Genomic DNA, 14586 nt, shown 5'->3' on the forward strand with positions numbered 1-14586 from the left:
AGCAAGTGGCTCAGGGAAAAGAGCATGTTTTCTCTTTATGGAGACTACAAATGAAAAAGAGAATAAAATGTGTTACAATTACATAAATGTAGTGTGTGTGTGCACTCCCTAGAGTTGTGCAATAAAATAGCATCACCCTCCACCCACACACTCTAGACTTTAATGCAGACAGGAAATGACAGTCAATATAGAGGCAGACTTTTCAGAACTGTCTCTGACACCAGTGCTAGAGGTAGAATAATAACTAGGAAACAAGTGACAACCTCAGTATCTGTGTGCCTGGTTCAGCGCTGCCTCCTACTTCCTTCTTTCTTGCTTTGGTACATGTTCTCTCACAATGTCTTCTGCAAGTATTTTGTGTACTTGTAGACCTGAAATTAAAATCCAGTTTGAGTGCCCTTGAAATTGCTTCTTTATTGGATTATCTGTCCAGTGCCTCTCCATGTTTATTTCTTCCTCATAGAAAGAACTTTCTTTTAATAAGGACTATCTACTATTCCTCAAAATATCTTTTTATAGGTTATGCAGATTGTCATCCAAACACTATCCCCTAGTCTAGACTGCCATTCCTCATCTTTTCTTTCTGATCCCAGGGATTTATAATAGCAGTACCCCTACACTGGGATACTGCCATTATAAATCTAAAAAGAGGTGACTACCATTCCTTGTTGGTCTCTCACTTACTGACAACAGCAAAAAATTATAGCCAGAGAAGAGCCAACTTTCTGGATAACATCTGTGGGACTGACCAATTCTCAGGCCCAGAAAGAAAGTTTTAGGATGTTTTTACATTTAACTGATCTCAAGAAACTCATCCTGCAGTCTAAAACCACAAGTCAGCTAATGTTTTGATAGATAGAAGAACTCTCTTCTATAGAAAGATAGAAGATAGAAGAACTCTCTTCTATCTAGATAAAGATAGAAGAACTCCCTTCATCAGAAACATTGCCAACCGAATTCCCACTGTTTGCTTTGCTACCAATTTCAGTAGTCACATGCAATGGAGAGAGAGAGTAGAACATGTTATACCATCTTACCCCAAACTGAAACTCATTTCATTTACTGTCCAACAGATTTTCACCTGGATACTCTGGTGTTAGGTGTGGTGTTGAAACAGTGTAAGCATGAAACACTGTGATTAACAGCATTGTAAATCATGGTACTTAACAAACAAACAAAAATTTTATTCTGCAGTTTTATGTGGTACTGAGTTTCCAGAAATTAAAATAAAGCAAGATCCCAGTGCATAGTAGAGATTTATAGGACATGGGAAGGTACTATAATGATGAAATACTGTAAGCAATGTCATCTAAGGTTTCCCTTCCTGAAGAAGTCAGCATTTATTTCCAAGACATTATTGTGGTGTCACTTAGTGAATGAAGAGACCATCTTGATCAGGATAATCAGGAGAAACTGTGCTGAGAAAACATCAGATTTTGTTGTTGTTTTTGTTTGTTTAGTTTAGTTTAGTTTGCTTTTTTATCACACCCAGCGATGCACATGGGTTACTCCTGGCTCTGCACTCAGGAATTACTCCTGGCGGTGCTCAGGGGACCATATGGGATGCTGGGAATCAAACCTGGATCAGCCGTGTGCAAGGCAAACACCCTACCCGCTGTGCTATTGCTCTAGCCCCCAGAAAAAATCAGATTTTGAAGGAGAGTCTTTCGATTCATCCCCAGGCAGCTGCTACTCTGCTTCCTGCTTTCTCCACCAAAGCTGATATGGAAGCTTCTATTCACTTTCTTGTGGCTGAGGGAAAAATACAGGGAAAAACGCCATGGCACTCAAAGCTTCTGCTCACACCCTTATCACTCACTTTTCATAGGCCGAAACAAGTCCACAGGAGCAACCAGATGTCAATGCAGTTAAGAAATATACCCACAATGAGGCGGTAGGTAGGGAACTGGGCCCCCTTCCCGTGCAACATTTTTGTAGCAATGCTATCAGTGATATAGAAGGGATTTTTCAGAAACTTATCTGAAAGTTTCAATCCACAAGTCGAATTGTTTAGCTGGAGCACTGAATGAGTACCAAAGAGCAAAGCTTTGTGAGATAAGAGGCTGTGAAGGCTTGCAGGGGAGAAGGAAGAAATGCAACATAACAGAGTTATGAAGACCCGATCCTGAGTTATATTTAAGGCAAAAGTCTCCGTGAAGGGTGACACAGACTACGTGGCTGGGGCCAGGGAGATAGTACAGCAGGTAAAGTGCTTGCTTGCAAGTGGCTATCCTGGGCTTAACTATTCCTGGCACCACATATGGTTTTACATATGGTCCCATGTGTGTTTCTTGAAACTCAATCAGGAGTGCTTGAGCACAGAGCAAGGAATAGGCACAGAGCACAGCTGGATGTGGCAGAAATAAGGGAGGGGAGGAGGGAGGGAGGGAAGAAAGGGAGGGTCTGGTTGGGCGCATGCAATTGAAATATCTTTGACTCACAGATAGTAGATTTTTTTTTCTTTTTGGGTCACACCCAGCAATTTCCAGGGGTTCACTCCTGGCCCTACATTCAGGAATTACTCCTGGCAGTGCTGGAGGATCATATGGGATTCCAGGGATTGAACCCTGGTAGGCCACATGCAAGGCAAACGCCCTACCTGCTGTACTATCACTCTGGCTCCCTAGATTCATTTTAACATTGAGTGATAATCCACTGTCCCAGTTTCTGTATGTTAGACGTTTGGGTATATAGATATAGCTTTAAAACATTATACCTCCTGCCAGCTCTCTCGGGTAGGTAGGATTATCCAGTTTTTGAAATTGAGGAAGTAGACTCACAGAGGTTAAATGACTTGCTTAAGGACACAAAAGTAGCTCTTAGAAGAGCTGAGATGCAAATTGAGGTCTTTTCTTTGTACTGCATCACTGCAGGGCAAAGAAATAAAAATGTCACCTTTCTTTAGTATTGACTTGTTATTCTTTATCTTCTCCTTATGCCCACAGCCTTAAAGCAAGGTTAATATGATACTTTCCCTCCTCAAGCAGAAGTTGTCATTAAAATGATGTTTATATAACCACTCCTTGCAATAGTACTTTATAAGTAAATAAATCTTTATCTGAGTTATTTAATGTAAAATCCTGTGGCAGAGACAGGTAAGTGCATATATTTTCCAGCTTTTCTGACCGTTAGGAGAGAAGTCATATGCTGGCCACTGCAAAGTGAGGAGACTTGTGCGTTATCCACGCTGACACTATTAATTACTGGTACAAGCCCTCTCTGTCTCTCTTGCCCTGTGGTGCTATCCTTAGAAAACAACTGTCCCCAGTGACCTAAGAAGATGGAAGAGCATCTCCATGCCTTAAAATTTACATGAGCAGGAGTATTTCTGTATGATATCTAGCCATGTGATGCCAATGTGTATTTCTCACTGAGGCATGGCCTAGTCTATCCTGATTAGTGCAGATTCTGCCCCCCACCCCCAACGTTAATTGAAATAGGTAAGTAATTACATCTGTCTTGTTCATCCTCTGATCCCTGCTATTGACTATAGAGTGTCCCACATATGGTAGGCTCAGTAAACTTTGGTTGAAGAAAATTGAATACATTAGAAGTGGTCAGGGTTTTTGTTTGTTTATCTGTTTGTTTGCAGGCCATACCCAGCAATGCTCAGTAGTTATTCCTTTCTCTACACTTCAGAATTACTCCTGGCAGTGTTCAGGGGATCATATGAGATGCTGGGAATCAAACAGGGGTCGACTGCTTGCAAAGTAGATGTCCTATCCACCATACTATCACTCAGGCCCCTGAATCTCAGTTCTAATATGGCTTCTTTATATGCTATTTATTTAAGCCATCTACAAACTATTTTTGAAAGGCAATCAATCTTCTTGAAATATCTTCTTATATAAAGTCATTCCCAAGATTTTGATTTTACTCTTTATTTAGATCCATTTAAATTTCACTTGACATTCTAAACTTACCTCAAGTCCTAGATTTTTAGTACTTTATGTCTAATCTAACACTTCTTGCTAACATGGGCCCCTTGTTATTATCCCACTTATTCTAGTGTTCTGGGAACAAATATTATGTTTTTTTCTTTTTAAAATAATTTTATTAGAGCACTATAATTTACAAATCTATTCACAGTAGGGTTGTATGTAGACATGCAATGTTAGAGCACCAGTCCTACCACCAGTGTCTCTTTCTCTCTACTGAATTCCTGAGATCCCTCCCAGCACCCATCCTCCACCCTGGCACCTTTAACAGGATTTTCCTGAGCAAATCAATTCAAGTCTTTCAGTCTCATTTTCTCATTATCGTAAAAATGTTATCTGTAGTGAATAAGAAAATGGTTTTTAACTTCTAAATTATGTAGGACTACAAATAGATGAAAAATAATTTTTTCTTTTGTTAGCATATATTAACTTGGTTAGGGCTGGAGCAATAGCAAGGCAGGTAGGGTGTTTGCCTTGCACGAGGCCAACCAACCAACCAACCCACCCAGCCAACCCGAGTTCCTCCAACCCTCTCGAAGAGCCCAGCAAGCTACTGAGAGTATCTTGACCACATGGCAAAACCTGGCAAGTCTTCGTGGAGTATTCGATATGCCAAACTACAGTAACAAGTCTCACAATGAAGACATTACTGGGCCTGCTCGAGCAAATGGACGAACAATGGGAGGACAGTGACAGTGATATTAACTTGGTTAACCAATTAGAGAAATAATGTTAAGGAGTGATGCTAAAGAGGAGTGGTGCTATTTTAATAAGACATTTGTCTAAATCTTTGTAATTTTTGAAAATTTTATAATTTTCATAATTACCTAGCATATACAGTTTCTAGGGAGAGTTGTCAAAAGAATCTGTAAGACATCTTTGATTATCTGCTCCAAACCCATTCTTCTACTTCCCCTCTTAACTTGACCTCCATTTTTTTAAAAGTCTTATACCTTTTCATGTGACGCCATGCTCATCCAAGGTAGAACTGATCATCAAGGTTCCATTTTCACTGCTAGTGATTAGTTTGTTCATTAGCTATAAAGCATTTCTGTGGAGTGAGATATGAAAGAGTGCTGGAATGGATTTAATTTTTTTTTCTTGTCCTTAAAACGAGATACTCAAGGAGCAAGAGTGATAGTACAGTGGGTAGGACATTTGCCTTGAACACAGCCAACAAGTTGTGATATTGAGGGAGCCTGAGTTCCATGTTGAGCAAGAGAATGGTGAATAGAAATTTGGAAAGAAGAGAGTTCCTGGTACAGAAAGAATATAAAAGTTAAGGTTTTGACTACATGTAACCATACCAGCATGATCCCCAATGCCACAGATGGTCCCTCAAACACTACCAGGAATGATCCCTGAACACAGAGCCAAGAGTAAGCCCTGAGTACTGCTAGTTGTGCCCCAGACATACATACATATACATATATCTATATCTATATTTATCTATGTATTTTTTATATAGATAGAGACACAGATCCTAGATGATCCCTTGAATAAATAGACCGTACAACACTTTTTCTCCTAGTTTTTAGTTACATAATAAACTAATCTTATCCTTTGAGTTAATTATGTCTAGGTCTTATATTACACATAGTTTTTTAAATATAGTTAACATGACATAGTATAAGTTTAAGTCATACAAGCAATGATTTGGTGCATATTTATGTGAAATGATGACTACGTTAATAGTTAACATCTCACATGTACAGTTTTATCTTGTGATGAGAATCTTTGAAATCTAACATATCAACTTTTTACTAAATTCTTGAGATTAGAACTCTGATTGGACCACTCTTTTGTACTATAACTAAATTAGTGTACCAGGCAAACATTTCACTGGGAATAAAATATTTGGCAACTTCAGTGAATGGGGAAAATTTATTATATCATAGTATATTATATCATAGTTATCATATGTATCATATGGTATGAGTCTTACTGTGATTTTTTTATCTTTCCCTATATAGAATAATTTACCAAAGTTTTGCTTTCCCAAACTAGGAAACATAGATAAAAACAATAGCACTTTCTAACTATGCTATTTATTATGCCATTTATATATGTCATGGGCTGGAGTGATAGCACAGCAGTTGGGTGTTTGCCTTGTGCACAGCGAGCTTGGCTGAGTCAGGTTTGGTTCCTCCGCCCCTCTCAGAGAATCTGGCAAGCTACCAAGAGTATTCAGTATGCCAAACACAGTAACAAGAAGTCTCACAATGGAGACGTTACTGGGCCTGCTCGAGCAAATCGATGAACAACGGAAGACAGCGACAGAGATATATATCATATATTTTTCCTTTGTTTGGGTCACATCTGGTAATGCTCAGGATTACTTCTGGCTCTGCACTCAGGAATGACTCTTGGTGGTGCTTGTGGGACAATACCTGGTGCCAGGGATGGAACCCATGTCAGCCTCATGCAAGGCAAATGCCCTAGCTGCTCTACTATCACTCTGGTCCCTACATTTACTTTTTGAAATAATTAACTATTTCCCTTCAGTATGAATGTATCTTCATTAAAAAATGAAGTTCAAACATTACAAAATTATGTATTACAGAAAATTAAGTACTGTATAATGAGCAAAAACGTAGTTGATGATTTTTCAGATTATATTTATGTTTACATTCTAACAAAGCTTGTGAGGCATATGCACTACAACTCTTACCCCATCTTTGTATTGTTTTGTTTTGTTTTGTCTTGTTTTGTTCTGGAGTCACACCCAGCATTGCTCAGGGTTTACTCCTGGCTCCATGCTTAGGTGTCATTCCTAGCAGACTCCAGGGACCACCTGGGGTTGCTGGTGATCAAACTAGGGTCAGCCCTGTTTAAAGGCAAGCACCCTACCCACTGCTATCACTCTGGCCCAATCCTTGATTTTTATTATAGTGAGTAAGATTGATCAATGTATTATTTTATAATTTCCTTTTTCACATAACAATTTATCTCCTTGTATATGTACAGATAGACTTGTTTGCTGATCGCCAATTCTATTGTCAAACACAACAATATTAGACAAAATATTTGGTTGATTTGATTTGAAGATATCAGAGAAAAACCCAGGCAACAAGAACTTGAGGTAGTAAGATCCCTGATAAATGGCTAACACAAGGAGGTAAGTTCAACATTCAGTCTACTTTCCTCCCAGTGCCTTTATCTGATTCACAAGCAAAGAGCAGGAAAGTTGAGTAATGCTTCTGGCAATCTTACCATACTGAGACAGAAAATGAGAGTTCAGAACCCAATAAGGAAAAGGGATAAAGTTAAGCCTCACAGGTTATCAGTTGGCATTCACAAGAGGCTATACCCTGAAGACAGGGGTAAACAAGAAGTAAACAGTCCTCACAAAGACTGAAGTCCAGTTTTAATAAACTCAGTCTCTGATAGGATTGAGTAATTGGTCCCTACTCTCTTTGTTAGCAGTAAAAGTAAAATCTTTGTAGGAAAATAAAGCTATCCAGAGTCTCAACCTGTCTTAATATCCTTAATATACAAAATCTGGTATCCAAAAATGTAAATTTCAAATTACATATCATTTCAAAATCACATGGCTGAAGAAAGATAGAGTCAAACCTAAAGAGTAATAGAGACATTAGTTCTATTGGACATACAGCTTTATTTTATTTTTTAGCTTTAGGAAACATATTTTAGAATTACAATTAGGTGATAAGGCTAAAATAGTGTTCAAGTTTCAGGTATGGATGTATGAAGATACTTCCTACCCCCATCTTTTTACTGCCCATGACCCTTCCAATATCCCTATGTTCACAACTGTCCAATGTTCCTTCCCTCTCACCCCTGACCCCATTATTTGTTAATTGGCAGTTATAGTTTTGTTGCATACTGTTAGTTCCCTTAGAATTGCCCATATGTTCAAGGCTTTCCAACTAGGTTCCCATGTTACTTCCCAGAAGCTATTCTCCTACCCCTCTTCCCACTAACCTAGCACTCTCAGACCTGTATTTTAATATCTGAGAATTTTTATCAATTGGTATTTTCCATAACTTTGAATTGTTTCTATATATATTACAAATGAATGAGACCTTCCTGTATTTTTTCTTCTCCCTCTGACTTATTTTCACTCATCACAATACCTTCCAGTTTTATCCAAGTTGCTATGAATTGCATAGACATACAGTTTTAATAATTAATAACTTAAGAAATTATATTACCATATGAATAATTTTAGCAGAAGATGAAATTATAAATGTGAAATGGAATTTCATAATTGAAAAATAAAATAGCTGAAATTAATAATTTAGATGTATGACAGTAGATTATCCACAGATGAAGAGAAGGTTAGTGAACTGGGAGCTATTTGAGAAGAAAATAGCTAAGCTAAATCAGACAAAGAAAAATAATTAATGCAGATAAGGGAATATTCGGTATATGGATATGGGATTCTAAAGGATATGTACTTAGAAACTCAAAAGAAGAGGAAAGAGCAAATTGGGCAGAAATAATACATGAAGAAATAATGACTACATTTTTCTCAAAGTAAATAAGAATTTTATTTCTCTGATAGATTCAAGGACTTTAAACCTCAAATAAGGTGAACATGAAGATGTTAATGCTTAATACATTAAAACTACTAAGAACCACAGACAAGTAGAAAGATCTTAAAAGAATGAGACGTCTTTTCTTTAAAGTACAATTAGATTTAGAAGTAATTTATGATAGAAGTTATGAAATGTATAAGACAATGGAATAACATTCAAAGTAGGCAGAGAAAAGTAACTGCCAACTTAGTACTTAACAAGGGAAACTTTTAAAAACAAAAGCGTAGCATTGTAATGATACAAATTCTCCCCCAAATTTCTATGCAGAAAAAAAAAACAATATCAATCAAAATCTTGGCAGACATTTTTTTAGAAACTGACAGGCTGCTTCAAAATCCATATTAGAATGTAAATGTCCAGGAGTACAAGAACATTTGTAGCAAGAACAAGTTGAAGAAGTTATGCTAGCAAAGATTCCTATTTTGTTGAAAAAATGCAGTAATTAAGATACTTATTATCAATATAAAAAACGATAAATTTACTAAAAAAACCCTAGAAAATCCATAAAGAAACCCACAAACATAGAGACACTAGTTTTATGGAAAAAGTGACCTTTTTTGGGCAAGGCAATAGCATGGTTTCTTCAGAAAAATGGCTCTAAGTACTAGAAAAATATGGAAAAATAAGTCTTCATTCATGCCACACTTCATGCACTTAAATTGGATTATAGGTATACCCATGAAAGGTAGAAATGCTGTTTCCAGAATATTATGTAGGAAACTACCTTCAGGATATTTGGATATGTTGGGTTTTTATAGAATATAATAAACACTATAGGAGACAGCATTATAAGAATAATCTGAACTCACTATTTAAGGTGTACATAACAAATCTATAGTGAAAGAAGACCTAAAAGCCAGATAATTAGGGATTCCAAACAAAGACTATACTAAAACAGTTAGGATAAACAGGATCATTCACTAACTATGAGAAGTATGGGAATTAGCTGTCAGAAGTTTTTCTGATGATATGGGAATTCTTTCTGGAAAATGAGAAAAGGGCTCCTCCCCGAATCAAGCACCCAACTCCTCAATTTGACCCTCCCCCCACCAAAAAAAAAAAACAATCCCAGGAGTTCCAACCTTGAGAACTAGGTAAACCAAGAATATCAAACACTCCTAGGAGAAACACAGAGCTATTGGTAACTGAGAACTTACTCGAACCCCCCCCCAAACACACACACACACATAGGGCCTGTACACTGATTTTCTTGCCCCAGGACTCAGGAGAGTGACATTAAATTTGAAATGTGTTTAAATCCTAGGAGAACAAATCCTACTTGCTATAATTAAAGCATATGGTTAAGATGAAAACTCCCTATGTGAGAAACACGGGTGGACATTTTAGCAATCTCTTGCACCCTTGCTAATATGTATTGGTGTTCACCTTCCACTCTACATAGTCTGGGAGCAAACCTATTTTGCGCTCTGCTCATCCCTGCTACACAGCAGTGTGTTGCGGACATGTATCTAGAAGCACGTCACAGCATCACACCTAAAATACTCATCTGAGATCATAAATCTGCTCCAGACTACGTATCAGGCCTTTAATTCTATAAGAATTATCCAATCAATCATCAGCTGGCTACCACTGACCCATTCAGCACTCAGTTTAAGTTACACATGCTGCACCACAAGCCATGCACTAGAAAGACCATGATCATCTGTTTACCACATGCACAGTAACCATGGGCCAGAGTGGGGCCAGATTCACAGTGTCACCTCTACTCAATGCAGGAGAAATGATCACTTTGGCCAGGCCTTTTGATTATGATGATATAGTTGAGTCTGACCTATAGAATCTGACATGCCTCCCAGGGATATCAAGGCAGATGAATGCAGCCCAGAAGGAACATTTGATCAGAGGCTTATTTGGGTGATCATAGGGGTCTGCTGCACCTCTTAACTTCTTGGGACAGCACTTGCACAAGACCAATATTTCAATACCAGGAGAGAGCATCACATGCAGACAAAAACAGAGAATCAGGGATGTAGAGGAACATATCGCAAACAAAAGAGCAATATGAGAGTCCTATAAACATCTTGAAGATAAGCAAAATTCCTGACAGTGTTCAAAGTAATCGTTTCAAAAATATTAAAGAAGAAGAATTGATGGACTATAAACATTTAAAAATATGTTATGGTGCTCGCTTCAGCAGCACATACACTAAAATTGGAATGATACAGAGAAGATTAGCATGGCCCCTGCACAAGGATGACATGCAAATTTGTGAAGCATCCCATATTTTAAAAAATACAAGGTATGGAGTTGAAAAATGCAATAATAAATAGGGAAAATGTAATTGAGGGCATCACGGTAGACTAAATAAAGCAGAGGAGCAGAAATGTATGCTGGGTACATAGCAATAAGGACCCACCTGGAGGGAACAGCAAAATGAGAACAAATATTTTAAAGCAAAGATACACTAAGAAACCTTTGAGACATCAAGATGTAATATTTTCATTATAGGGGATCTAGACAGAGAGTGGGGAAAGAGAGGAAGAGGAGCAGGAATGGAAAGAGGTGGTGGTGGAGGAGGGGGAGGAGGAGGAGGAGGAGGAGGAGGACGAAGAGGAGGAGGAGGAGGAAAAAGTAGAGGAGGAGGCAGAGGAGAATGAGGAGGAGGAAGAGGAGAATGAAGAGAAACATGAAGATGGAGAAAAAGAAGAAATATTTGAAACAATAATGGTCCCAAACTGCCCAAATGCAGGGATGAGAAAGGACATCCAAGTACTATAGTAAACATAGAGAATTCTAATAGAAATCCAAAGAGAGTCATACCAAGATCACTAAAATGGCAAAAGTTAAAAAGAATCTCTTCAAAACAGTAAAAATTTGAGTGCCCAAGAACAGATGACTAGTTAACCTATGGTACATCTACACAATGGAATACTATGCAGCTGATAGGACAATGAAGTTATGACATTTGCTTATAAATGGAGAATATCATGTTGAGTGAAATGAGTCAGAAGGAAAGGAATAGACATAGAATGATTGGACTCATTTGTAGGGTAAAAAATAAATGAGACCAATACTCAAGGACAGTGGAAACAAGGGCCAGGAGGATTGGCCCCTGGTTGGAAGCCTACCTCAAGTACTGTGAGAGAATGCAGTTGGAATAGAGAAGGGACAACCATGACAAAGGTAATTGGGAATGATCACTCTAGATAAGGACTGTATGCTGAGCACAGGTAAAGGAACAATCATGATGACCTCTCAGTACCTGTATCGCTAACTATAATGCTTCAAAGGGGAAAGAGAGACAGAGAAGGAGAGAGAGAGAGACAGAGACAGAGAGATAAAGAAGGAAAATGCCTGCCATAAAGAGCGGCTGGTGACTCCTATTCAATAGAGTACTGGAAGTTCTGGCCATAGTAATTAGGCAAGAAAAAGATATCAAGGGCATAAAGATAGGAAAGGAAGAGGTTAATCTATCTCTATTTGCAAATGATATGATACTATACTCAGAAAACCCTAAATACTCTACAGAAAAACTCCTAGAAACAATAGGTCAATATAATAAAGTGGTAGGCTACAAAATCAACACCCAAAAGTCCATGGCTTTCTTATATTCAAATAATGAAAGAAAAGAGACATTAAAAAAAAGATCCCGTTCACAATAGTACCTCAGAAAATCAAGTACCTTGGAATCAGCCTAATCAAAGAGGTGAAAGGAAAATTACAAAACACTTCTTAAAGAAATAAAAGAGGACACCAGGAAATGGAGACACACCCCCTGCTTGTGGATAGCAAGGATTAACATTATCAAAATGGCAATACTGCCCAAAGCACTATACAAATTTAATGTGGTCCCAATCAGGATACCCATGATATTTTTCAAAGAAATAGACAAAACACTCCTTAAATTCATATGGAACAATAACCCCCCCACGAATAGCTAAAGCAATCCTTTGGGGGGAAAAAGATGGGTAGCATCACCCTCCCCAACTTCGAACTCTACTACAAAGCAGTGGTAATTAAAACAGCATGGTATTGGGCTAGAAACAGACCTGCAGACCAATGGAACAGAGTAGAATATTCTGTCACAGACCCCCCAAATATATGGCCACCTAATTTTTGACAAAGAAGCAAGAAATGTGAAGTGGAACAAGGAAAGCCTCTTCAAAAAGTCGTGCTGGGAAAACTGGATAGCGACCTGCAAAAAAAATGAACTTTAACCTCTGTTTAATGCCAGGCACAAAAGTCAGATCAAAGTGGATTAAAGACTTCAATATAGGACATGAATCCATAAGGTACATAGAGGAAAATGTAGGCAGAACCCTCCATGATATTGAAGCAAAAAGCATATTTAAGGATGAAACAGCACTGACCATGCAAGTGGAAGCAAACATAAACAAATGGGACTACATCAAACTAAGAAGCTTTTGCACTTCAAAAGAAACAGTGACCAAAATACAGAAAGAGCCCACAGAATGAGAAAGAATACTTACCCAATACCCATCTGATAAGAGGTTAATATCCAGGATATACAAGACACTAGTAGAATTGTACAAGAAAAAAACCTCCAGCCCCATCAAAAATGGGGAGAAGAAATGAACAGAAGTTTTCTCAAAGAAATACAAATGGCCAAAAGGCACATGAAAAAATGCTCCACATCGCTAGTAATCAGGGAGATGCAAATCAAAACAACAATGAGATGTCATCTCACACCGCAGAGACTGGCACACATTCAAAAGAACAAAAGCAACCAGTACTGGCATAGATGTGGGGGAAAAGGGACGCTCTTTCACTGTTGGTGGAAATGTTGACTGTTCCAGCCTTTCTGGAAAACAATAAGGACAGTCCTTCATAAACTAGAAATTGAGTTTTCATATGACCCTGCAATACCTCTTCTGGGAATATATCCTGAGGATGCAAAAAAGCACAGTAGAAAAGACATCTGTACTTATATGTTCATTGCAGCACTGTTCACAATAGCCCAAATCTGGAAACAACCCAAGAACCCTAGAACAGATGACTGGTTAAAGAAACTTTGGTACATCTATGCAATGGAATACTATGCAGCTGTTAGGAGAGATGAACTTATGAAATTTGATTATAAGTGGATAGGCATGGAGAATATCATGTTAAGTAAAATGAGTCAGAAAGAGAGGGACAGACAAAGAAGGACTGCACTCATTTGTGAAGTATAGAATAACATAACATGAGGTTGACACCCAAGGATAATAGATACAAGGGCCAGGAGGATTGCCCCAAAGCTGGAAGCCTGCCTCATGAGCAAAGGGGAGAAGGCAGATGGAATAGAGAAGGGATCACAAAGGAAATGATGGCTGGAGGAATCAGTTGGGATGGGAGATGTGTGCCAAAAGTAGATAATGGACCAAAGATGATGACCACTCAGTGTCTGTGTTGCAAACCATAATGCCCCAAAGTAGAGAGAGAATATGGAGAATATTGTCTGCCATGGAGGCTGAGGGAGGGTGTGTGTGGGGGGGGTATACTTGGGAGATTGGTGGTGGGGAATGTGCACTGGTGAAGGGATGGGTATTTGATCATTGTGTGATTGTAATCCAAACATGAAAGCTTATAACTTTCTCATGGTGATTCAGTAAAATTATATATAAAAAAAAGGTTGGCTTGTGGGAGGCTGGTAGGTGGGAAACTGGGGACATTGGTGGTGGGAAATGTACTGGTGGAGGGATGGGTGTTGTAACACTGTATGACTGAAACCTGACCATGATCTGCTCTGTAACTCTGTATCTCATGGTGACTCAAAAATTAAAATTTAAATTAAAAAAGAAGTAAAAATATAAAGTAAAATAAAATAAAAACAAAACCTATCACAACAAAAGAAAACCCATAACACTATCACCAGACTTTCAAAAGAAACTTTAAAAACCTTTTAAATTTAACTGTGTGGTTAAATTTAAGAATTAAAATAGAGATTAGGAGCTTCTTAGGTAAGCAAAAAGCTAAAGAAATTTATAAACTCTAAATATGCCTTTCAAGAAATATTAGAAACTTCTCTGAAAATAAATAGCAAGAAGCAAAATCAAGGAAACAACCATAAGAAAGTAAATCTCAGTGAAAAAGGTCATAAAATTAGTTAAAAGACACATGATAAA

At 38.0% G+C, this 14586-nt stretch overlaps 1 non-coding gene across 1 annotated transcript; it reads left to right on the forward strand.

The window, feature by feature from the left end:
- Nucleotides 1-10642: 10642 nt before the first annotated feature.
- Nucleotides 10643-10749, forward strand: LOC130044637 (U6 spliceosomal RNA). The gene has a single exon (XR_008795472.1). It is a non-coding gene; the product is annotated as a U6 spliceosomal RNA (small nuclear RNA).
- Nucleotides 10750-14586: the final 3837 nt, after the last annotated feature.

This window comes from Sorex fumeus, unplaced genomic scaffold, assembly GCF_029834395.1.
Source record: "Sorex fumeus unplaced genomic scaffold, SorFum_2.1 ptg000122l, whole genome shotgun sequence".
In the NCBI taxonomy this organism is placed as follows: domain Eukaryota; kingdom Metazoa; phylum Chordata; class Mammalia; order Eulipotyphla; family Soricidae; genus Sorex; species Sorex fumeus.